Below are 25,786 nucleotides of genomic sequence, written 5' to 3'. Positions count from 1 at the left end.
AGAGAAATAAAAACTAAATCTTGTAACACATTCCCCCCACCCTTCCCTTCTTCTAGGCTCAACTTCCCTCCTGATTTTCTCTGCCTTCCCTGAGCAGCGCAGGGGGATGGGAAATGGGGGTTGCAGTCAGTTCATCACATGTTGTCTCTGCTGCTTCTTCCTCCTCAGGGAGAGGACTCCTCACACTCTTCCCCTGCCCCAGTATGGGTCCTTCCCACGGGCTGCAGTCCTTCAGGAACAGGCTGCTCCAGCGTGGGTCCCTCACAGGGTCACAAACCCTACCAGCAAACCTGCTCCAGCTTGGGCTCCTCTCTCCACGGGTCCACAGGTCCTGGCAGAAGCCTGCTCCAGCATGGGCTCTCCATGGGTTCACAGCCTCCTGGGCATCGCCCTGCTCCGATGTGGCATCTTCCATGGGCTGCAGGTGGAGATCTGCTACACCATAGGCCTCCATGGGCTGCAGGGGGACAGCCTGCCTCACCATGGTCTTCTCCATGGTCTGCAGTAGAATCTCTGCTCCAGCACCTGGAGCACCTCCTCCCCCTCCTTCTCCACTGACCTTTGGTGTCTGCAAACATGTGTCTCATGTTCTTACTCCTCTCTCTGGCTGAGTTGCTGTTGCTCAGGGTTCCCCCATGCCCCCCTTAACTATGTTATCTCAGAGGTGCTACCATCATTGCTGATGGACACAGACTTGACCAGCAGCAGGTCCACCTTGGAGCCAGCTGGCATTGGCTTTGTCAGGCATGGGAGAAGCTTCCAGCAGCTTCTCACAGAAGACACCCTTGTAGCCCCCCGCTACCAAAAACCTTGCGACACAAACCCACAACACTGCCACATCTATTAAATTTAATATTTTGACTCTCTCTGACCTAAACGATTCTGAGCCTTCCTATGCCACAACAGCTGTAGGTGCATTAACTGTCTGTCTCAGTCTTCATCCTCACAGAACTGCTTGGGAGGTAAAGAAGAATAATTCTCTCTGCTAGGTGACAAACAAACGAACACACAGAAGACTGGATTTACACAGATGTTCAGGTGTTTAAAGATAAGTAACTTACAGAGGTTTGGTGCCTGTCTTCCTTAGGTTCCTAAATTCTGCCAAATGCCTACCTAACTCTTCAGGTTCACTCATAAATCTGACCCAATCACCTGCACAAGTCCAGCAGGTTATCAGTCACCCTTTGAATTCCAGACAACCACAACCAGTAAAGCCATGTTCTGCTTTCCAGCAGTATAACAGGCTGCTGTTTTCAGGCATAACTCTTTTCAACATGTAAGAAACTTCAGCTTGTACAAAATACTGCAGAAAGTCATGTCAATACAGTCTACTGTAAATTCTTCAGACCTGGCCTGAAAGTCCTTACACCAGCTAATCATCAACTTCAAGCTCATCATCTCTGTTCTTATCTTCAGCATATTCCAGGGCCCGAGCCCACAGAGATAACAGACCATGTAAAAGTTTAGAGCACTGTCAGCAATCTCAGTCTCCTGGACAATATAGCATATGGGAAATAGGCTCTCGCTTGACTTGAAACAATTATTCCAGGGACTCTGGTCCACCACAAACAGCCATTATGTTTCTTTGCTTTACTTTCCTGACTGATAAAACCCCATATTTTAAATATATATATCTAACTTGTATGCATTTATATATATCATATAAAAATATATACATGTATAAAGATTACATTAAAACATTCCATTGCCCAAGAAAAAGAAAAACGTGAGAAAGAACCGCTGGTTTCTCACTAAAAGGTACCTGAACAATAGTATCAAGAGTGCAAAACAAAAAACAAACAAAAGAAATCTACTGGACCACTTCTGGGATAAGTCACTGCCAGTGTAAGTTAAAAAAAGTTTTCTTTGCTAAACACCTGGGTAAGAATTACTCTTCTTTCTTTTCCTCAGAAACTGGAGTATCATAAAAGGCAAAAAAAGTACGAAAATTTACACAGTTTGGTTTGATCACTGCACAGACCACGAAATATCTTAAATATTAGAAAAGTAATGGACCGCTTCTACATCTATGGACATGTATGACCACACTGCCTAGCAAATGCATGGGTGGTTAGAGGAAAAGATATTGTTGAAATCAACACAGAAATCAAACAGATTTTTAAAAATCCAGCTTCTAAAGAATACTACAAATAGACATGCCACAAGCTCATCTTCTGTCCATGCAGTGGTACCTCAGAGGGCAAGATCCTTTCATGTATCCCAAAAAACACAGCTGATGAATACTGTGACAGAGCCAAAGACTTCTCTGACCTTGCATTTTCCTCTGTTTGTCACCAGTTCTGGTGCCACTGTGGCTTCTCACAGCACTGCCAAACGGCAGCAACCTGAAATAAACTGGGTGTGGCTGTTATTCAGACCCTGTGGGCAGGGGTGAAAACATTTCAAAGAAAAAAAATAAATCACTATGTGAAAGAAATAGCCGTCAGTCAGAAGGGGAAAAAAAAAATGGAAGATTCAAAAGTATGGAGAAAAAAATCCAAACTGATTCTAACAAAAAGAAAAAAGTGAGAAGGAAGACAGAACATAGGAAAGACAGGGGAGAAATGAGGAGAAAACAGAGGAAAAAGATCATCTCCCTGCCTGCTCCTAGAAGGACGAATGTATTTTGTTGTACAGAATACAGTAACATCTGAAGCAGAATTCCCCTGCATTATGTCCCAAACATTCAATATCTCTAAAAGATGACATGAACAAAAGAACAGATATGTGGTAATATTAAGGAATGCTGCTCAGAATTCATGTGTCTAATCAATGTTTGCTACCCAAGAGATTATGAGTCCTGGAGCAGCAAAGCACCTCAGGCAAGAGCTGGGAAGCCCTTGCACCATCCCCTTTCCCAGCAGCGGGATCCCAGATCCTCAGCACACCCCCGGGCACTCTCAGCAGCCAGAGAGACAAAGCCTCAAGACAATTTGAAACAGCCAGGCCAAGACGATATGCATCTTAAAAGCATCCCTCCTCCTCTGCGCTCAGCAGGAAAATTCCACCCCTCATTGTACTGGAGAAAAGCCTAGACACTGTAGCACAGGTGTATCACCGCGATCTGAAACTGCCACGAATCAACACCATTTCAGTCTGGAGAGAGTGAGCCTGCCTACCTCATTTACTTGCTTTAAGTGTCATGAACCCATTAGATCCACACTGAAAGCTCCCATGAGCTTTAACGCAATGAACCACTGCCTTTGAATACTAGGGCCAAAACCAAGATACCATCTATGAACCTTTGTTCGCAGAATTCATGCTCAAAACCATCGGTACACCAAGGGCTGCACAGCTAGTGTTCACCAGCCAAGGCAGGCAGCTCAGAACACCAATAAGTCCTACTCCAAATTAACATGGCTAAGAAGATACTTCTATGTTTTCCAGCTACGAGCTCCCATTATAGTCACGGGCTGTAAGTGCCTACTTTAGGGCGTGCTGACTGTTTTGGCAGTTCTGCTGGCCATACCAACTAGAGCTCTACTACTGGCTACAGGTAACCCAGTAGCCACCTGCACTTAAAATACCTTAAATCTTAGGCTGATTTCCACCCATATGCCTTGCCCTCTTGCTAGTCCTAACTCCCCAGCAACGACAGGAGCCCAGGGTGAAACAATCAGACAGCATCTATAAGAGGTCTTGAAGTGAGATAAGGTGAAGCTGACCTAAGAGAGACTGGTCCAAAACTAACCAAAACCAGTTGTAACCTAAGCATGCAACTCGCAGCTGCAACAACCCCTGAACGCTATTTAGCAGCAAGAAGTCACTCAAGAATTATTTTCTAGCTGGTGAAGGCAACAGTAATAACAAGGGCACAGACAATTCCACCGTTCTCTAGGGTAACATCTTATTTTACTATTTTCCAGAAACTCTTAAACCATCCAAACACAACTGCTTTGCTATGCCTTTCCTCCCATCCCTAACATTCTCCATGTTTTTATCTTTCTCTTCCCCAGCCCTTTCCCCCCCACCCCTTTCCTTGCTTCCTCCTATTCTTTCCCTCCTCTCTGTTTACAAGGAAGTGATGAATTAGTGCACTCTGAGCTGCCTCCACAATAGCAATAAATCAGTAAGGAGCAGTCTGAAACTGTAACATACCACAAGGTTTTTCCTTCTCCATAGTTGACTTTCTCAGAAAAGTAAGAGCTACGTATACACAAAGTCCAAACATCGAACTTAGGCTCCGTGGGTTTTTTTCTTTGTTGGGGGAGAATAGAAAAGCCTTGGAAGCTGACAGCTAGAAGCCGCATTTAAAGCCATGCAAAATTATTGAGAAAATGCAAATATTAACACAGGGAGTGGAACCCTAGTTCTAACTGATACACTTGGAGAGACCTGATGAGCAATTCTTTCATTTCCCATCAGTCAAAATTGTCTATTTCCTTGCAACTATGGCAAAAGGCATGCTTGGTGCACTGTGCCCAGTGTTGCACGTCCATAGCACTTGACAAGTACTCAGATGAAGGAATCAAAGTACATGGGACCGAAAGAACCCACTGCAAACTTGCTGTCCTACACGTGTATACTAACGGTTGAGCTCAGGTTTTAACAGCTCACATCCTAGCTGTAAGGCAACACATACACAAACACCATCCCTTCACATGCTACACTCGAACCACAAAGCAGATACGCTGGTAGCTGGACACAGCATTCAGAGTGGGGGGAGCCTGGTTAACTTACCCACAGCGCTCTCTGTTCCTGTGACTCAACAACCACCACAAAATTTCCAGGCAGGTATTTGTAAGAGGCAGCACTTTTCACAGCTCTCAGCGTGGACAGCGAGTCCCCACTCTCATGCCCCAGATCTGCCCCTCGGAGATCAGCATGAAGTTCCCACTTGTTCTGAAGCATTATCTTCCACTAACAGTACTGAGAACCAACAGAGCTCATACAGTCAATAGGACTACGAAGAAAACATTGCCGAAGTACAAGAGAAAGACTTTTCATAGAAAGAGTAAAACCTCATAGAAGTGTTCTATGCAGTAATTACAGCCATCTGGAAAATTACTTTTTCCAAGACCACGCCTAAAAACAGCAGCTCTAGCTAGAAGTTGGACAGCTTCACTGCTGAAGTAGCAGCTTTCATCACACCATATTGCACTGTGCGTCAGCTATGACCCAGAATTGCCTCTCTTGTCTTCAGAGGACAGAAAAGAACACTATTTGAATTAGATGTCATGGTATATAAACTCTCTCACCATGTCGGTATGACACACTGGACTAAGCATAAGGAGACATCTAGTATGGGATTTAGACTATTCAAGATAGTCACCCTGTTGCTGGTGCCTAAAGATTTTCTAAGATAACTGCCTACATTACCTACCCAGCTAGAGGAAGGAAAGTGATTTTGAAGGCATTCAAAGGGAGGTGGTGTGTCTAGTATCAGGCACGTCAGCCTGAAGAAAACACACACACAAACGAAAAAAAAACCCAGCACATCTTTCTGAAGAATTGCATCTCGTGACAGTAAACCCAATGGCTGGGATTGTACAATGGGCTTAATTATACATCAGTAAGATTCCCCCCTCTCCAACACTGAGAAAACTGTGATACCTCCTGCTTGGTACATCCTGCAAACAGGATCTAGCCTGATCAGCAGTACTAGCTACTCACCATTTCTCTTAACAGCAGTACGAAATTTCAAAATTGTAACAGAGGAAGAGAGTTGAGAACTTCTGCATCTCCATCAAATAGTCAACCATTCTTATCTCCTGCTTCACATGCTAAAATTCACACCTATCAGCTAGGACATCTTGCAACAAACTTCTGGCCCGACAAACTTGATGACTCTGGATTCAAATCTCTGCACACTAATCATTTACCTGCATTCTCCTAAAACTTTTGTTTTCTTTGTCTTATCTCCTTTCCTATACTTAATACTGTTGCTCTAATTTCCTCCCGCCTGAAGCGGCCTGCCCTCTTCACATCACATCTTCTGCATCACAATCCAGTTCTTCAGCCTTACCTCCACTGCACAGTATGCAAGACAGGGTAGCCCCAGTCAGCCAGACAGCAGAAGTCAGGGTGTCCAACTAGGAAACTAGTTTGGGACAAGTTTTCCTCTTCTCTCTGGGAGAGGAGCAGTTTGCCTTTAAGCACAGTGTTACAAAATTTAATTATAATATGGTCTATGTTAATATCTCAGCCACTCTAGATTGTTGAGCGGCATATTGCCTGTTCCCAAGTTTCTTTCCACATGTTACAGAATTACATGTTCCAAACACATTTCTCAGAGTCATGCCAGGACATGACATTCATCCAACACACACCTGGGAACAGACCTGTCACTCACGGGGGCTAGGGAATTTGCAGACAGATTCTTGTTATGTAATAACACTTTCATGAGGGGCAGATATTTAATTTGGTCTGATTTCTTCCTCCCTTCCTATTGACAGTACTGTCAAGTCATTTAGCCTAGGCCTTTGCAGACCTTCAAGAAACACAATCAAGAGAAGGTTCTTATGTCAGTGTGAACCGCTAGGACTGCGTACACCAAAGAATGGATGATCTATCAATTAGAACATCACCTGAGTTATAAGAAACTACTGATAACATCTGCCTCAAACTCACCACCTAACTCAGCAGCTCACACGGTTTACTCGTGCCTCAGGCACACCAGCTGGTATCTACCACATCACGTAGGCCGGTGGGTGGACAAGCAGTACACTAGCTGCCTGAGTGCATGTTTGTTTTCCTTCTCTTCTCCCTCTGCAGAGTGCGAATCGGCATTTGCAGTATTTTCAGAGGTGTCATGTATTAGCCCCAATATGAGCCCCAGCTCTAATCCTTCACAGTAACATTACGGTTGCATCGTAATGCTTCCCACTTTGTTGCTGCTGTTGTTTTTCCCCCCTCCTCATGTTTAACGCTTGCAGTGTAACACGTGTACCCCTTTGCTGCAGAAAGCAGCAGCACTGCAGCAGCCCGTCTGCGTGCAGCAGAGACCGTGTGTAACACCTCTGCAACGGCAAGGGCAGGAAGACCGAAGCCAAAGGCTTGAAGCGGCAAGGCATGTAGAGACAGCAGAAAAAGCCTAAGGGGAAGAAAGGAAAGAGCACAAGTTGTCCAGTAGAAACACTCCCTTCAGGGCTCCCCACGCTACAGCTGTCTAGATAACAAGTACTGATAAGTCACAGACCTTTGATTTCGGGAACACATGCAGAGGAATGCTGTTGGGATTTTCTCCATATTGCTCTGCACACTTATGCATAGCTCTTAAACCAAGGCCCAAAACCTATTGATTTTTTTATTACTTCTAATTTCCATTTAATTTTCTCCTTTTACTCATTGATCAATTGTAATAAATTAAGATGCTTTTAAAGCTCAAACTATAGTTTTTCTTTCCTCGTTTGTAACAAAACCTTAAGAACAAACTACTGGCTGTTCTACATTTGCAAATAGCTTTCCCTGACAATTAATTCATTTAGGAAAGACAGTATGGAGCCAATTAGAAGTTTGGGATTTTTAACCATTAATATTATGGAAGAGACTTGGCTTTTGAGTTATCCAAACAGAATACATGTTGAAAATTTTTAAAGGAAAATATCAACTCAGTGTAGAATAAGCTAGCAAAAAAATAAATTTCAATAAAGCTTTTCCAACATTTCGGCATAGTCGATTTGAATTGCAAAAAATATGAATAAAAATAAAAAAGCATGTTGCCTTACATGTCACTGCATTGTTAGAAAACTGGAAGGACTTAAGTCAGTCCCTTTCATCTTCTACATACCAACATTATTCATCCTGCTAAGTGGGAACACCTCAGGTTATGATTAAGCAATGCAAAAATACCCAATGTGATCAGAGTACTTGACTTTGCTGCAGATTTGATAGGTAGTGAACTACACAGCCTACTCACAGGATAGGAATTGCATGCTAACATTTTGCATCGCCTTGTAGCACAGCTTGACCATGTGAACCCCTTCCCCAAATTAACATGCACACATTGCAACAGGTACTCAGCTCTGGCATGCTGGGTATATCCCATGCTACAGATTCACAGCAGCAGTGCTGCTTTGTGGTTCTGTGTGAGCCACCTGCATTCTGCTCGACCCGTACCTCCCACCTGCTCGTGAGGGTGGGCAGGAAGGATTCCAAAACACAGCCCTCGCTGCACGCTTCTTACGGCTCGCCATGCCGACCTGCTTACTAGTGGAACGCATGCTGGGCACTGGCATAGAAAACGTATTTATTCTTCACAGTTTCCCAGCTGAGAGATCTGGCATGCAGCATGAAGTGAGGGAATTTTGCAGAGACTTATTCTGGCAAGGAGGAAAAACACTTCTAAGGCAGCTTAAGTTTGCACTCATCATTCTAGGGTTTTATAAAGAAGAGCTTTAAAAACAAAACAGTCAAATGAAGATCTTTCTTCGGTGAGTCTTGATGGTTTTTACAAGAAGTTAACATTACCAGAATAAAGTCACTTTGCTTCCTAAAAAAAGAAACAAAAATCAAGAAGCAGCACATATTTAAAGAATTGATTTTATATATATATATATAATATATTCACTAAGCCACTTTAAATAATGAGCTCCTTTCACAGGTCCGACTGATTGGCCCATTGTCTAACAGGCAACTAATGTTTGTTCCACAAAAACAATGCCCATGAAACTCCTAATAGCTCTTTGCAGACATGCCTTTCCCTACATAAAACATCTGCTTCAAGCCTCTCACCTTGGACAGTTATGTCTGAAAAAGCCTTTTCTGAAGCTTGACAGATACTCAGATGCTCTGCACTGTCACAGATAGCTTACTAACAGTAATCAAGCAGACTACCTCAAACACTCTTGGCTCTATACTGTAGGACACCCAGAATGGGATCAGTATCACCCTCAGACTGCAAACTCCTCTGTGGGAAAAAGATTTTACTTTTACGTTTGCATAGCGCACACTGCAGTGGATGACAAGTTTCAGAAGTTAACATCAATGCAGTTATAAAACAATTCAACTAATATTAATACCCTTGGTACTAAATTCTCTGCCTCAGAAAATGGATCAGTAGCTGAATTTAGTGGACAACCATTTTCTCTAGACCTGCTTGGGCGTCAGGAAGTATCTTTGCAACAGTATTTGTCTGAGCAGTTCTCCCTTCCTCCTTCTTTTACACAGCCTAAAAATGCAGAAGTAATCACATCAATCATTTATTTCAATGTTAAAAAATAAAGCAGAAAAACTGTAGCACAACAGAATTTCACTGGAAGAAGTTCTTACTAAAAACACTGAATTAAAAAATAGTAGTTAAGGGTATTCTACACTTTCCAGAGGCCACGTGTTGAACATTTTAGATCGTAGGAATCTTTCCAAGTTCAACTCTTGCTTTCCCAAACCAAACAAGACAAACCACAGAAGCCTGCCTTCTTTTCAGCTTCTGGGAAGATCACAGATGAGGTCGTTCATTATAGTCCCAGCCAAGTAAAGTGGCACACACATATACACCACCCACCCAACTCGAGACATACTCCCCTATTTAAACAGAATCCACTGTACAAAGAAACAAATCTTTTTTTGGTAAGTTCTGTAATTGTTACTTTTTCCTATTTACTTTAATGGTCACCATAGTGTTTTATGTTAAGGAGACCACGAAAGAGCAGCCACAGTGGTCTGACATACCAGTTTAAAATAGAGATGTTTGGAAAGGAATTGCTCCAGAGGTTCTAAACTAAACAACACTGATGCAACCCACTGCTTAAAATTAGGTTTTGTGGTTTGTTTTTAGGTATTCCTAGTAACAAACTCAATCTGATTGTTCTCTCTTGGTTGACTTCATTGCACCTAGCAATCTAGGAGGCCAATAATAGAAATTTGATTTAAAATATGGCTATTAATGTGCCTAAAGATAGCCTATTACATGAGTAAGCTGTGTCACAGGCCTAAAATAGTTCTCTCAATTTTTTTTTTTTTTTGTCAAAGGATAATAAGTGCTTGGCTAGGAATTAAGAGCTCTACATGCTTTTAGGATGAAATAGTTTGTCAATATTGAAAACTAGACAGGAAGAAAACTTTCAGGGGGAAGGAACTGAACCCTGGCATATCTTTGAATTCCTATTCTATATTTAATGAAAAGAATCTCCCGCCAAAGACTAAGTGTTTAACCATCATAGGTACCCCACATTTTTTTCCTGAAATCCTTGGTTAACCTACATTGTCTACTAATACAGTATTTTGCCCTAGTTAATTGGCAAAGGCAGCCCCTGTTTCTTTCCAGCAGGAAACCAATTAAGTAGATTGAAAAGCAAAGCAGTACTACTTTAAAAACAAACAAGAGGGCAGAGCAGAGAAGCTGGCTGTAGCTTCTCCAAAAGAGCTGGAACAAGCATTTGTTTAAAAATTGGAGACACAAGGGCAGTGCACCTCCTTTACACCGGTCAGCACAAATGGGAGCAAGAGCATCGCAACTTGAACAAAGGCGCTTGGTGGGCTTCAGATCTCATTCAGGCAGGAAAGGTCAGAGCGGAACAGCATAGGAAGACCCCACAACGCAATAGAAGATGGGAAATTCAGAGTTTCTTGCATCCATACCAAGCTCTGTTCTAAATGGAGACTAAGGAGGTGTTTGCACCAGACTTACTACACCAGTTGTAAGCCAAGGCAATGCTACATAAGCTTTAAGTCTCCGAAGTCCACTAGCTAAAGTCACACAGCTGAGTTAGTGGGGAGTTTGGGTATATTACTAACAAAGCAACTAGCTCAGTAACTGATTAACTACAGGCACATCTGTAGTCTACCCACACTTTAAAATGAACAAAAAACCCAAACCCCACTCATGAAGGTCTGCAGACAACAGCGACAGTGAGAGAAGAACATGAAGACCAGGAAACATCCAAATACAAGATTTAAAAACATACAAAGCATAAGCTGACTGCATGGAGCATCTAACTACATGGTTGCTAGCAAATGAATAAAAGTAACTAACCATTTGCGAAAATGTGCAATAAAGATAACAAAAAAATCAATAGAAAAAAAATAATCACAAAGCAATACAAAAAGGAACTTATCATGGTCACAGAAAAATAGCTCTAGAGCAAGAATTCAGGCTGCTGGGCAGAGACCTCTTCTCCCAGGTGCTGGTCAGCAATACAGGCTCTTGCACTTGGGCACACCACTTCAATACAGAGTGGCAAACTGGACTTAGTTTCTAACCATAGGTTTAAATCAACTGAGCTGGGTTGAGGAGGATGCACCAATACCTGCTAGTGACCTGAAACAACCAGGAGGCCTGGGTTCCTACAACATCAACAGTGGCTGGAGATTTAGCAGATAGAAAAAGGAAAGCCAAGTGGTACGTAGTGCATAAGGCAACATAATTATCCTGTGTCACAGACAGTTTGTACTCTCTTGCCTTCTCCACTAATACTCAAAATGAAATGTTTTCCTCTGGGGAGACTGGCTTTGTGTTTTGATTAAAGAAAGCACGGTTGAAAAGCGGGTGTTATGCTTGGAACAGCAAGCAGAGAGGTTTGAGAGGGCTCCGAGTTCCTGGAGAAGTTCCTTCCACAGCCCCTGAGAAAACGACTTTGCTTGCACAGCTCAGCTTGTGCCGGTGACAGACCAGCTCCTGTCTCAGCCCTGGGCTTTAGGCTTTCCAGAAATGGGAACGAGCACCTCAAAAATATGACATAGACATTAAAGGGACTACTGATTAGTATGACAAGCTGTAAATCAGCTTTTTACCATGGTGGCAAAGGAAAGGGATGCAGCTGATGGGTGTCTCTGAGATGCAGAGCTCTTGGCAGCTTCATTCCCACTGACAGTTGTTATCCTGCAGAATGGTTTCAAGCCAACCTGCAAATTTCATAGGAAAGTGAAACTGGATTGAGACATACAGAAAGCAAGGCTGAAATAAAGAGGAACGAAGTAAGACCTAAATTTCTAGCTATTGTGGATGGGAGGAAGATTCCACAATACTGAGAGCAAACACAGTGAGAGCTATCGATCCCTGTTAGGATCAATATACTAGCAGGGGAATGAAAGATTGATCAGAGATAAAACCAGAGATCTCAGTGTAATGTTTGAATCTAGGGAAGGGCAAGAAAATTTATCAAGTACTGCTGTAGTGAATTTGTGTGAGTTGCATTCAAAAGTAGAAAAAGTAGAAGTTTTGCTTGTGAAAGCTCAGGAACTGACTCTGTTATGTAGGAACGAGACCCTTTTGCACAAGACAGACGATTGCTACAAGGACTGGTATGCAGTGGTTGCCTAACTTTTCTCTATGAAGGTCAAAATACACAACAGCAGACAAGTGTCTTGACTTGTGCCTCTTTCCCTACTTCATACATTGCCAGTACATTCCAGCACATTTAAGTACTGGAATCCTACTGCTTTTCCTGGTTGCTCTGTGCATCTGCAGTAGTCAGTATCCTCTGCTCCCTTCACACTCACTGCAGAGGAGAAGAAAAAAAATGGCTATCTCCAAGCCAACTGACTCTTGCAATCCCATCTTAATAAAAAAAAGTGCCCAGTTATGCAGAATCTGGAACAAAATATTCAGAAAGCCAATGTCACATGAACACAGAATGAGTTCAAAAAGTAAACATTTGCAGCCAGATTTCAGTTCTACAGATTGCAAATGAAGGGGACAAATAACTCGCATTTAGGTTTGGGCATATGGTACAACCCCCAAACGTCTTATTCAATCTGAACTTACTAGAAACTAGTACTAGGTTTTAAAAAACCCAACTACCCAACAACAACAAAAAAAGAGAAAACCTCCAGTATTTGAAATAAAGCCTCAGAAATGCAACTTACAGCTTATTTCAAGAAGATGCTAAGTTCTTCTGCAGTAATAGTGCAACACTCTGAACAATGAATTAAAAACCCAGAAGACTGAGAAGCCCTCACCTGGGTCAGAACCACTCCATGTTGCTCTGAGCAAGACACACACCCGCACAACCACCAGGAAAACAAAGGAATGTAGACGGCTCTGGAATGAGCTGATATCATCTACTTTTAAGAATTTTGCTTACTAAAAATTAAACTGCATTTTGTGGCTGTCACTACAGAATGAGTTTGCCACCTCTGCAATGCAGTTCTTCCTTGTCACAGGCTGAAAAAATGCCATTTGACTTTTGTATGCAGATTATATTTACATATTTACTAAATTTCATTTTAGCTATCAAAGTTTCCTGTGTTGGGCTTGGGCAAGCTGTGCCTTTGGTTACTGCTACAAGACATAATATGATAATAATGCAAATTATGAATGTGTCACTGGAGCTAGACCATCCACACTACGCACTCGTCACTAAATCATGGTACACTGACTCAGTTATGGAGGTCTCAGCTGCCATTAGGGTTACAAATAGCTACTTCGAAAACATTATCTTTATCTGAAGCAAAGCCAAAATATTTTGATTGCTTCCTTCCACAGTGAAATGAAACATTATAACTATTTTAAGGTTATAAACAATGAGATAGAAGTAAACAACTCCATAAGAAAGCCCCACAATTTCAAGCCAACACTAAATCATTAGAGAAGAATTTTGCCTTTTACTGGCCAACTCTGACTTTCCCCATCTGCTCCTTTCTCTCCTTACTAATGAGAAGGAGCAAGCTACACCTACGAAAGCATGTCTAAAGCTGATGAGATGCACGAGCTTTTCTCTAGATGCTTAGGAAAGACCAACGAGTTCTGCCACTATCTTCCCTATCACACTGACCAGAGTAGCAGGCTCTTGCCTGCTTGATGAGGAAAATCAGAGGGCAACACTCTGCTTTGTACGAATATTCTGAATTATGTATGGTATGTTCTTGTTTGTTACGCAAATATCTCATGATCATCTGTATGCCACAACTATTTTCCAATACAGACCTCTGCCAGGATACACTCCATTTCAGTAATTCTTCAGAGCCATTTCAGTGAAACACGGTTGGTGGGAAGCAGAAAGCTGAAGTGTGCCTTGTTTTTTAATCTATATATGTGCATAATATGTCAGAACCAATCACAGAAGTACACAGTTGTTTCACATTTGCCAGAACAATGACACTAAACTGAGGTTTCTACTTGTTTGACAAAAAGAAAAAAGACCAGTTCTGCATGCTTTTTGAGCGACTGGACACAGATCCTAAGAGAACTTTAAGCAAGGGATACTAAAAATAATATCAAACATGTTGGGTTTAAATTAATCTCCCTTCCTTTCTCCCCATTTTCCTTTTCTGCTAGTAAAAAAAAGATGTGACAAAAAAGATTTTTTCACTTAATACTAAAAATGTAAGCAGAAAAAGATCCCAGATGAAAAGTATTCAACAAGCTTCACAATTCAATAATACATCTTTATACTAAGACATGTTACTCAAACTGAGCATACAGCTTATTACATTAAAATCTCAATACTTATATTCAAGCCAGTGAGGGCATGATTATGTTTTCTTCATGAGGTTTTCTCTGAGATCAGAAAATGTCTAGCGAGCACATCATTACACTTTGCTAATTAAGCCAAGAATATGAGTTTCAAAGGAAAGGAGAAAAAAGTTTCAGTATCTGCCAGTCTGTAAGTATATGACTTTTGACTTTTCAATAATATTTCCAGAAGATACATACACATGAAAGTGGCATTGCTTGGGAAAAGGGAAAGCTACCAACACAAAATCATGAGCTCAGGCAAATGAAGAATCTAAAACAGTCCTTATTTCTGCATACAGACATATATTAGAGTAAGCATAATACAGCACTTCCAGCTCTAGGGATATTTACAGGATGATCTTTTCCAAACTGCAAACAGTATTTTGGTTTGGCCTGGATAAATGCCAGGTGCCCACCAAAACTGCTCTACCACTGCCCCTCCTCAGCTGGAAAGGGGAGAAGAAATATGATGAAAGGCTTGAGGGTCAAGACAAGGACTGGGAGAGATCACTCACCAATTGCTGTCACCGTCAAAACAGACTGAACACGGGGAGAAAAGGTAGTTTAATTCATAACCAATCAAATCAAAGTACGATAGCGAGAAAACTAATCCTTATCTTAAAACACTTTCCCACCCACACCTTCCTTCTTCCCGGGCTCAACTTCACTCCCGTTTCTCTGCCTCCTACCCCCGAGCGGCACAGGGGGACAGGGAATGGGGGTTATGGTCAGTTCATCGCATGTTGTCTCTGCTGCTCCTTGTCTCTCGGGAGAGGACTCCTCACACACTGTCCCGGCTCCAGTGTGAGGTCCCTCTCACAGGAGACAGTTCTCCACAAACTTCTCCAATGTGACTCCTTCCCATGGGCTGCAGCTCTTTGCAAACTGCCCCAGTGTGGGTCCCTTCCGCAGGGTGCAGTCCTTCAGAAACAGGCTGCTCCAGCGTGGGTCCCCCACGGGGTCACAAGCCCTGCCAGCAAACCTGCTCCAGTATGGGCTCCTCTCTCCACGGGTCCTGGCAGGGGCCTGTTCCAGCACGGAGTCCCCATGGGGTCACAGCCTCCTTCAGGCATCCACCTGCTCCGGCATGGGGTCCCTTCCATGGGCTATAGGTGGTCATCTGCTCCACCATGGACCTCCAAGGACTGCAGGGGAACAGCCTGCCTCACCATGGTCTGCATTACGAGCTGCAAGGGAGGGCTCTCTGCTCTGTCATCTGGAGCACCTCCTCCCCCCTCCTTCTTCACTGACCTTGGTGTCTGCAGGGCTGTTTCTCTCACTTCATCTCACTCTTCTCTAACTGCCATCTCATAGCAGTTTTTTTCTTCCCTACATTATCACAGAGGTGCTACCACCATTGCTGATTGGCTTGGCCTTGGCCAGCAGGGAGCCGGCTGGCACTGGCTTTATCAGACATTGGGGAAGCTTCTCGCAGCTTCTCACAGAAGCTACCCCTATAGCCCCCACGCTACCAAAACCTTGCCACACAAACCTATAACACAGAGAAATGGATAAACTTTAATTATTTAAACAGGATTTTTATTGTCTCCTAGAAGACAAGACGACAAATATGTGCTACTTCTTTTTTAATTGACTGGAAATGCATTTATCAAGTATATCAACAATTTGCTACATAGTACATATAGATCTTTAGCCATCTCAAAAAGGAAATCACTTTTATTATCTCATTTCCTTCTTTGGAGTATGGATTTACTGTTGTTTAAAACTGAAAATGTAGTATTGTGGGACATTAAACTGTTAAATCCAGGACAATATATGGAACCAAAACAGGTTCCGTTACATATATGTTATATAGAGATATACCAAGAAATGTCTAGTGAACCTATTGTAGTACTGTAAAACTGTGCTTCAAAGACAGTTAAACTGCACCAAAACAAGTTTTTCTGCACCTTGGACTTTGCTAACTAGAACACAGATTTTGTTGTTCTCCTCCATTTAATTGGTAAATGAACCAATCCTTTTCATTCTAGAGCTCCATAATTAAAAGCAAATTTCGACAAATTCCCTCCTCCATAGTAGTCTGGGCTATGTGGTTTTGATTTTTATAGGGGAACACAGCAGCAGTTCCAAAGACTCCATCTCTCAAGCAGTTCCCCTCTCACAGCTCCTGTTGGCATAAGAGTCCTACGAGAGTGGCTGCACTGGGAACTGCATCTGTCTGTGCCCAGGCCAAGTGTTGTCAAGACAGTCAATGCAAACGCCTACCACAACAATCTCCTCTTTGTCTGTCACAGGGATCCCATGAGAAAGCACCAACCAGTGTAGGAATTTGGCTCAAGGTAGCATTAGACAAGTCTGAAAAACAAAAAAATAAAGGTCAGACTTTATTTAGATTGACTGTATAAAACCGGAACTAACAGCTCCATTCTGTCAATGAGCTTTTAAACTTGTGCAGTGGCAGAAGTGATTTTAGTGCAGAAAGACAAAATTCACCTCTTAACCCTTGTTACTCCCTGCACTTACTGGTTCAGTTTGTACTTACCAGCTTAGGAACATTAACCCCATCACACAGGAGACTGTTTTTGTTTTTAATGCAATGGATTTCCAAGCCTGAAGGTGAAAAACATTTCTAGAAACTGTACCAGGAAAACACACACACAAAACCACATGCAAAGCCCACTACTTTGAGCAAAATCAGTTCGTAGGCAGAGCATTTTAAATAAATGCAATGAGATGCCAGGGAAGAGGAGGATTTCAGAACACAGAAATTGGCAGGAGTCCTAGTTTCACTTCAAGCTATTTCCCATTTTCAGATTTATCCACAGTGTTATTTCTATGAGAGAAATCATCAGCTCGGTTTCTTTCCAGTGAATACTCTGAAAACCTATATCCTCAAACTGAGTATGCAAATTTTTAACATAAAATCTGTCCTTTATTACTACATCTAAACAATGCGACTGGGAATTAGTTTATAGTCAAACACAAGATTCTGATCTTCCCTATTCATCTTAAGTTTTAAACAACATGCTATTTAAAAATACTTATTGAAGCATGCATTAACCTTTGGAACTTCTAAAAATGAGTATTTAATTCCTGCAACATCCTCATGCTCCACTCTCCAATTCCTGTTTAGACAGAGATGCAATATAGAAAAAAATATCTGCAATACTTTTAGAAAAAAGTATAAAGAAATGGCCTGACAGCTCAGGCAACCCTTACCTGAACAAGCTCAGATATATATGCAGTGTAACATTTTAGGCTACCAATCAGTTATTCGACCAACAGTCATGTCAAAGAGAGGTTCTCTCCTCCCTTCTTGCACATCCTCCTCACTTTAACCTTCCCCTCCTACTCACTTCTTTGCCACAGTCCTGCTTGAAAATTAGAAATCTGACAAAATTGTGTTATTGCCCTCTTCCCACATTCTCTTGACATTGTAGGAGGGGAAAAAGTGACAAACTAAATCTATTTTCATTATGGTAGATCTGCTTGTAAAATAAGAAAACAGATTTCTGGAGCTTGGGGTCAGAAGGACGATTGGATGCATTAGCTCATTAACCTGAACAGAATCACAGAATCACAGAATAGTAGGGGTTGGAAGGGACCTCTGTGGGTCATCTAGTCCAACCCCCCTGCCGAAGCAAATTATTACCCATTTTCCAAGTACCCTGAAAGCAAGACAAGTAACTTGTACGTGGCTAACAAATACTGCCTGGGGCACATGATGTGCCTTGGACTGGAAACCTCAAGAGCTCCACCACTTTCTGTCATGGTTGGAAAGGTAATTTACTGGTTTGAAGAGCTGCACCTGTTCACCTCCTTTCCATTTAGAACTTCAGCCAGTGGTCCTACTTATGCCTCTGTATTGGGTTTGCATGGCAAGGTTTTGGTAGCAGGGGGCTACGTGGGTGGCTTCTGTGAGAAGCCACCAGAAGCTTCCCCCATCTCCAATAGAGCCAATGCCAATGGGGGAAGGTGTTGTAAGACTCCGGGTTTTTATTTCTCATTACCCTACTCCGTGTTGATTGGCAATAAATTAAATTAATTTTTCCCCAAGTTGAATCTGTTTTCTCGTGATGGTGATTGGTGACAATCTCCCCATCCTTATCTCAACCCATGAGCCTTTTGTTATATTATCTCTTTTTCAGAGAGGTCCAGCTGAGGAGGAGAAGGATAGAGATGCTTTGGTGGGCACCTGGCATCCAGCCAGGGTCAACCCACCACATGCTGGATCGCTAAATGGGAGGAGGAGGAAAATAAAAAAAACTGAAAGACGAAAGTAAAAGAAAGTTAGTACAAGATACTTTGTTAAGGCAGGTAAGATGCTCCACCTCTTCTTGCACTGTCTGGGTACAGTTAGTGTTTAAGCTGCCTGAAAACTCCTTTCCTACAGCTCTGTCACAGATGTTTTCCAGCTCTTCTACTAGCCCTTCTTCTACCTTAGCACAAAACTTGTCCTGGCCAGTACTCTCAGTCACCACATCAGCTTCATCCGACTCTGGCATCTCTTGACCTCTTTCATCCTCTTAAAATCTCACCCTTGCCAGCACTTCACTCACTGCTCCACCAGCACTGCCTTCCTGGGGTCCTCTCTCCCACTTCTACCTTTCAAAGGCTGGAGGGATCCTGAGGAAACGATTCCCTTTTTATCAGTTGCCTTTGTCTCTCCTCGTGTTTGCTCCTTGGCAGTCTCCTCCAGCCACAAAAATGCAGTTATCCTCTCTACAGAGAGACCTCACAGATTTACCTCCCATTCCAGGCCTCTCTCTGCATTTCCAAAATGGAAATTTCAATCCTCCTCTGACATTTCCTTGGAGATATCCAGCTACTAGGTTAAGCTCTACAGAAAGCCAGACAAACCTCTTATCTCCCCTCCCACACAAGGCTTTCCCAAGAGGCTCTTCCTTGATTAGCCAGCATCCTGCCAGCTACCCAGCCTGCAGGCTGATATTCAACAAGAACCTGTACGTCTAAATCTTGTGGAAAGAATATGCATAATATACACAAAATGCAGTCTCTTCCTTCTGATCTGTCAGAAAACTAAAATGCTTATCCAGGCACTCAAGATCATCTTTCTTTTCCTGACCTTCAACCAACAAAATTTGACTTTGAGAAGTATTTCTGAAGCGACATAAGCAATGGTCACCTCCCCTGCATGCCACTTTGCTGTTTTAACCCTTTTTTGCCATTTAATTCATGCAAAAAAACCCAGAACTCCTTAATTTTAACAATCTTTTCAGCCTATTCTTTCTTGATCATTTTTTAACAGTGTTTAAGATCCAGCTGCCTATGTCTGATCAGTTGGTGATACTGTCCTCCATCACTAACAGCAATCTGTCTCAAAGTGATGGACCTGACAGATCAATCAATCTGACCTATTTTAGACATTTGTCTTTGGATTATATGAAATCTGTCCTAAAATTACCTGGACAGGGATACAATAATTACAAATAAGACAAATGCAGGGGAAAGAAAAAGCTGCTCACACCCCATCCTGTCCACATTAAACCACTATCAGGAATTTTTTCAGCGCTAATAATTCCTGTGGCTCTTTTTCTATACCTCCTGCAGGTTTTCAAAAGACCTTTTAAAGATGTGAAAACTAGGACCAGATGCAGAATTTGAGTATTGCTGTCATTAACACTGTGCAAAGAGAAAAACATTTATCTTATAAGACCCATCTGCCAAGGATTAAATTAGCCCTCTCTCCCTCCCCTTGCAGCAGTGCACTGGTAACTCAACGTTCTATATGCAGCCTGATCCCCAACACCTTTACACAGAGGTGTAAGTCTCTATGCAGTCTCCTATGCTCTGGACGTCCAGAAAACTTGTCACTGAAAAATTTGACTGCATTCAGCCACACCCTGCACACCTACCTTTGGGTTCACTCATCAAAAAGAAATCATTCTCTGTGTCTGCTTACTTATCATTAAAATCTGAGAATGACAGACTAGTGAACAGCATAATCGGCTTTTTTTTTTTTTTAAAGCTTCTTGTCTTACAAATGAAACTTAAATGGTGTCTGCTGTAGGCCCCGTGCTTCTGGAGCATCTCGATTCCCAGTTTATTTCCCACAGACGTCTACTTGTTTCTATTTCACAGTCAGCTGCTGCTCCATTCACCCGGCGAGCTTTTGCTGAAGTGCTGTAATGGTTTTCCCAACAAGGAAGCTCTATTGTACAGAGCCACAAGCTGACAGGCAGAATTAGGAAGCCTGTGTCAGGCTCAGCACAGGACCAGTGACAGATGCAGCAAGAAAGGCTGTGGGATCTGCTCTATATTTGTGTGACAGCTCATGGTTCATCTGGTTTTTGTGCCAGCCAACAGTAGCTAGGAGGCATAAATGGCCCTGAAACTCATCTCCCTGCACTTCATCCTGTTAAAGCTGATGATGCAGCTCACGACCCAGCAGCCACAGGGTCCAAGGACAAAAGCTAAAGGACACATAGGAAAAAAAGATGAAGTTTGACAAGCTATATGCACAAGAGGGAATTTCAGCTTTGGACTCTCACCTTTCCTTATGGTGGTGGTGGTGACAACGTGTGATTATGCAAAAATGCGATGTCCTCACCACCCTCCTTAACCTTGTCAGCAGACTACGTTTCATACAGTCCTACACTGTCACCCCTACAGCAAGAGAGAAGAACCGCAGGGTGAAAGATGAGCTCCAACCTAAACGATCCTATGACTCCATGCCTCAGCAGCAACAGCTCCCGCAGCAGCCAGGAACACAACGCATTCATCAATGGGAAATTCTGCTGTGCAAGGTACTTACATGCCGCAACCAAACCAAAGCCCTGCGATCCGTGTGCCAGGGAGGTTACACAGAGCTACCTCTTGTAAAACTTCAGCAGAGCTTAAGTGTACCATTTAGCAAAGAGAGGTGCATATGACCTCTCTGTAAAGTTCCTTGCTGCTCAGTGTCAGCCTCACTCTGCTGTCACTCAGGCCAGGAGGTGGAATGCCCACGGACTCCCTGGAGCAGGGTCTGAAGCTACTCACCCACCGCAATCCTTCCCCTCCTTCCCTCGGGTTTACATATACCACATCATTTTTTCTTGGCAAGCATTAATCAGGTTACCACAGACGAACAGTTTTTTTCTGGCTGGTTCACAACAGTAAGATGTTTTTTATCAGATCAAATCCAAGAAGCTCTTTAAAGGTTTATTATGGAAAGCAGCTACATGATTTCATGAAGACAGAAAAGCTTAAAGCATGGTGATAAAAAGGTATTTTAACAGACCCATTCATACTAGTACAGGAGATCCTGTGTCCTAAAATCAGGGAAATATATTACCTTCCTAATATGATAGGCCAGAAGCTTTAATTACTAGCTTTGCTTTGAACCTGACAGCTATTACTACTCTCCTAACTCCTGGATGTACTTGCAAAATGAGCCTTGTCATTTCATATTTCTAGGAACACCTGGTCTTAACTTGGCTTTAACTACCAGGATTACTCTAATATGTGCAATAGAAAAGCACACACAATTAAGCCTTCTTGAGAAGACAACTCCATACACACACCTGATCATTAAAAAGTTGAAATGGCAAATGTTTTCCCTATACTTATTTTCCCTCCAATGAAGAACAAAGAATCAAAACCTTCTGCTAACATAATGACATCAGCATTCCATATTTATATTACTGGAGAAGGTTTAGTAATCCTTCCAGACAATCTTCAAATGCAGTAAAGTTGATGAAATATTGTATAGATTCCTACAAAAAGGGAGATGTAGGCACATTACAGCACTTTGAGGAGTTTTAATACTGTGTAGGAAAAAAATGCTTTTACTGTGTAGGAAAAAAATGCTTTTTCCATGTGACTTGCAAGTGTAGTTCCTTACAGAAGAATGTTAAAATAATTTAACTATGATTTGGACAGAAGTGCTAAGTGGTGTAAAAAAAGTCTGAATTTTGGAAAATTTCTATCCATCAGATACATATGAGAATAGAAATCCATTTTTTAATTCTTCCATTTGCCAATTTTTTTTAAAGCTATTTTTCACTTTGAGTACTAGAGAGAAATTAAACAGGAGTCTAACGGCAGGTTCAGCCTGACCTAGAATTCCACACAGATTTAACCTGACCTCATTTTAACAGTCAGTCACAACGGGACTAGAGAAGTTACTACTCATCTCAGACACTTTGAAACACACAAAGTATCTGACTAGAAAAACGGTAGTGTTTTTTTTTCTTTTTAAAACAAAGGAAATTTTCATTTTAAGTGTCCTAGATTCACATTTCTTCAGCTCTGAAACACCTACAATCCCCCTTGAAACATGAGCATACAAGAGATTGACTGGATGAAGAGAAATACACAGGGCAACTCCTTTCAGGCCACAAAATGTCCACACAACATGTGACAAAGGTCCAGAGGTACAGCTGCATCTTGTGGAGTCTACAGCCAGATGGACAGACACAGCAATGGTTTAATCACTGCTGACCAGCAGAGAGCTACACAGCCAAAACAAGGACAAAATGGGAGACAAGAAAAATTGATATAATGGCCTTATCCCAAAGCATATACTCCCTATATCCCTGGAACTTTGTGGGGGTACTGTCCCTATGGCTGATGGATTAGAGCTGTACAGTGACTGTCGGTGCTCTTCCCCTGCAGCTTGTGTTGTATCAGCACATTTACCAAAGGCCCTGTATCAGTGAAGAGAGGACTACAGTCCTTTGACAGAAAAAGGAATTAAAGATGCAATTTATCTTCAGTTTTCTGCCTCAAATTTCCCATGTCGCCTCAAAACCAAGCCAACTAACCAACACCCCCTACACACACAAGAGAACACAGGGAGAGAGCATAAAAGAAGATGGAAATGATCCGAACAAGAACCGTCAGGAAGGAAAATACAGCTCTGTATACAGGGTACACAACCCTTTCTCTGTGTACACTGTTACTCATTTATAGCATGGCATGCAATGCTGTAACTCGTAACACCACAGTAGTCAAAGGCCCCCATTCAGGCTGGCTGCCTCCACGGCTAACACCAGACAATCCTCCAAGAAGGTTCTGCAATAACTCACGTCTTCCTTGCCACACAGCACTGCTCACTCGCGTACAGACGCACTAAGTCTTCACACTTCAAGAGTTCAAACACTTCTAAGATGTACCATCAGATGCCCAACGCTCCTGTTCATTTTGAGACAGCTCGCCCTGAAACCACTCTCTTTGCATCTGTGTGCTTTGCATAGGTGGTACTTCCCCAGAAAAGATGGCATCTGCCAAAGCACGCTGCATTGAGAGAAAAACCAGTATATTTACATTATTCTTTTCTGAGGAACTCGTATGTTGCTGTTGGACAGTTCCATTATATTACTTAACTGTTAACATCCATAGGAAACGTCAATGTTCAAAACCACCAAGCATGTTTGGAAATAATTTATGCAAAGCATCCCTATTTCAAAATATCCTCTTTTCCTTGTTTCAGTGTACTGAATGGCTGCTGAGTAGGAAGAAAAAAAGGAAACTGGAGATTTTTTTGTATTATTATTATTACGAAAAGTAACTATTGTTTTAGACAAATACAAGAATGGTGTATTTAGAAAAAAGTTCAGTCAAATCAGGGAACATTTTCTTATCCCTGCACACTTCCCATCACTGTAGGTATATATTAGTTTTAAATGTCAGGAGCCACCTCAATTAAAGAGAAAGTCAAACTGGCAATTAGACTCCCTTAGCACATAATGATGCAATCACGGAAGATACAGTTATCAGGAAGGTCTTTTTCACTTTCATAAATGCATCAAAACATGATGTGCCTATATCTGATGTCTGTATTCAAGGTAAGAGGCCCATACCAGATAGGAATCTAGGTCTTTTAAATCACTTATTGCCATGTTACAGCATTCACTATTTTTCAGTACTAGAGTTCTGCATATCTTCACTGAAAGGAAGTAATCAAAGCTTTGATTAATGTCGGAGAGGGATCTCATTGAGGAACCTCTTGATTTTCTCCCACTGATATACTGGAACACTTGGACAGTAGACACAAAGAGTCTGGCTAACACAGAACACCTAAGCTCAGGTCTACAGCTCCTACAAAGAGCATTTCTCACATGTTTCTCCGAAGACCTACTTTCTGATGGTCAGATACAAGCCTCCCTCAGCCTTTCAGCACAAGCACAGATATCTGGTGTTTTCCCAATCACTGTCTCCACATACCTGTTTAGGGGCAGGCTGTTCACTCGTAGCTGCAGGTCCCTTACGCTGCTCCCTTCCATCAGGGAAGCACCGACCCTGCAGCCTTACCCTCTATGCTCCTTCCCTTCCAGCGGGCAGGCTCTTCCCTGAAGGAATGCGCCACTTTGACTTGCTAGCAGTTTTACATGGGCCTTGCAGTAATGCGAGCATTTAGACAGGGAAAAGATAGGGCTGCTGTTTCTGAAGTAATTATGTTGTACTTCAAGGTTATTTTCCTGGTTTCCTTCAGACCCTCTGCACCCCCCCCCCCAGATTAACAACTTTTTAGCATATTTGGCAAACATTAAAGAAACAAAAAAACAAAGTCCATAAAACATTTATGAGAAACCTTCAAACTAGAACAGATCTAGACCTCACCCTAACCTGACAAAGTTTCTATTGTCTTTCACTTAAGCCTACTTCCCTTAAGTTTCTTTAGAGGTAAAGATTTTATTTTTTTCCTGATGAGAACAGGAATTTCCTCTCTTTCATATCAAACTCCAGATGTTGGGAAATCGTCAAAAACCTCCATAACCACTAGGGCTGAACAATTCCTATGTCACCCATCTTAAGGGAATCTTAGGAAAGCACCTTTGGTATTGAGAAGACGAGTGGATTTACATGTTAGTGACTTTGATAAGACATCCTGATGTGCACATCCACATATGTTTTTACCCCGGCACTCTCCAAGTTGTAATTTTAGTAATCTGTCCAGGGTAGCACAAAAACTGTTTTGTTGTGGGTTTTTTGGGTGGCGTGTTCCCCTTCCCTCCCCAACAGCACTATCTTCACCCTTCTTCCACAGTTCAGGATCAGAATTAGTTGATACCACAGCAAGAAATATGCAGTTATTACAATGAAAAGAATGGTTCAGTCTCAAGGGGTGAGAAAATAAGCTGTATAAGAAAAGATACCAAGGTGAGAGGAAAAAAGCAGAGATCCTGACTGGTCCTGCTACCCTTTCAGCGATCTCTCCCAAAGCTGCCACTAGCAGCAGCAAATGCTACATCGCTATTATTAGCACAATGAGGGGACATGATGGTTTGTCTCTTCTTATATTGGCAGCTATGTTGAATCATCCCATCCAAAAGCAATGATTCCCATTAAGGAAAATAACAAGGACAGGCCTGCGTTGGTCTGGAGACCAGTACAATAGAATTGTGGAGGAGAGGAAAACACAAACAAACCAAAGAAACCCTGAAAAACCCATGCAGACCTTTCAGACAAGAGAAAACAAAACAGTGATCTTCCCAAGAAAGAGCAGCCCCTGAAAACACATTTACCTGTAACTATAGTAAAGCT

The 25,786-nt window shown here is 42.2% G+C and overlaps 1 protein-coding gene across 4 annotated transcripts in view; it reads right to left on the bottom strand.

Annotated features, from left to right (window-relative positions):
- The window catches only part of RNF144A (ring finger protein 144A), a 71,049-nt gene that overhangs the window by 37,375 nt on the left and 7,888 nt on the right, over nucleotides 1-25,786 (bottom strand). Inside the window, exons 1-2 of one of the 4 annotated variants that reach the window (XM_075414800.1) lie at nucleotides 17,516-18,082; nucleotides 16,562-16,651 (exon numbers count right to left, since the gene is read on the bottom strand). The exons of 2 other annotated variants lie outside the window; for them this stretch is intronic. The gene's annotated coding sequence lies outside the window, so the exon portion shown is untranslated. Of the gene's footprint in view, nucleotides 1-16,561; nucleotides 16,652-17,515; nucleotides 18,083-25,786 lie in introns of those variants that run through there. One more of the 4 variants, XM_075414799.1, reaches the window with a different exon arrangement.

Source organism: Opisthocomus hoazin, chromosome 2, assembly GCF_030867145.1.
Source record: "Opisthocomus hoazin isolate bOpiHoa1 chromosome 2, bOpiHoa1.hap1, whole genome shotgun sequence".
NCBI classification, from domain to species: domain Eukaryota; kingdom Metazoa; phylum Chordata; class Aves; order Opisthocomiformes; family Opisthocomidae; genus Opisthocomus; species Opisthocomus hoazin.
Note: the sequence above shows the minus strand (reverse complement) of the source record. Positions and strands in the feature narration are given on the sequence as shown.